The sequence below is a fragment of the Carlito syrichta genome, unplaced genomic scaffold (assembly GCF_000164805.1).
Source record: "Carlito syrichta isolate Samal-C Ts95f unplaced genomic scaffold, Tarsius_syrichta-2.0.1 Scaffold303669, whole genome shotgun sequence".
Lineage (NCBI taxonomy): Eukaryota > Metazoa > Chordata > Mammalia > Primates > Tarsiidae > Carlito > Carlito syrichta.
The window spans coordinates 546,282-546,725 of NW_007247765.1; positions in this window are offsets into that span (position 1 = coordinate 546,282).

Here is a 444-nt window from a genome sequence, read left to right on the forward strand (position 1 = left end):
CGAACCCGTGGGCTCAGGTAATCCACTCACCTCAGCCTCCCAAGGAGGGTTTTTTTTTTAAAGCAAGGTGCGGACTGGGCATAGTGGCTTATACCTGAAATCCCAGCACTTTGGAAGGCTGAGGCAAGAGGATTGCCTGAGCTCAGAGGTTTGAGACCAGCCTGGGCCACTTGGTGAGATCCCGTCTCTACAGGAAATCAAAAAATTAGCTGGGTGTGGTGGCATGCACTTATGGCTCAGGCTACTTAGGAGGCTGAGGCGGAAGGATTGCCTGAGTCCAGCAGGTTGAGGCTACGGTGGCTGTGAGCATGCCATTGCACTCTAGCCTGGGCAGCAGATAGAGAATCCAACTAAAAAAAAAAGCAAGGTGCAATATGCATACTATGCTGCTGTTTTGTGTAAGAAAAACAAGGAAAGGAGATGTGTGTGTTTGTGTCTGTGTGT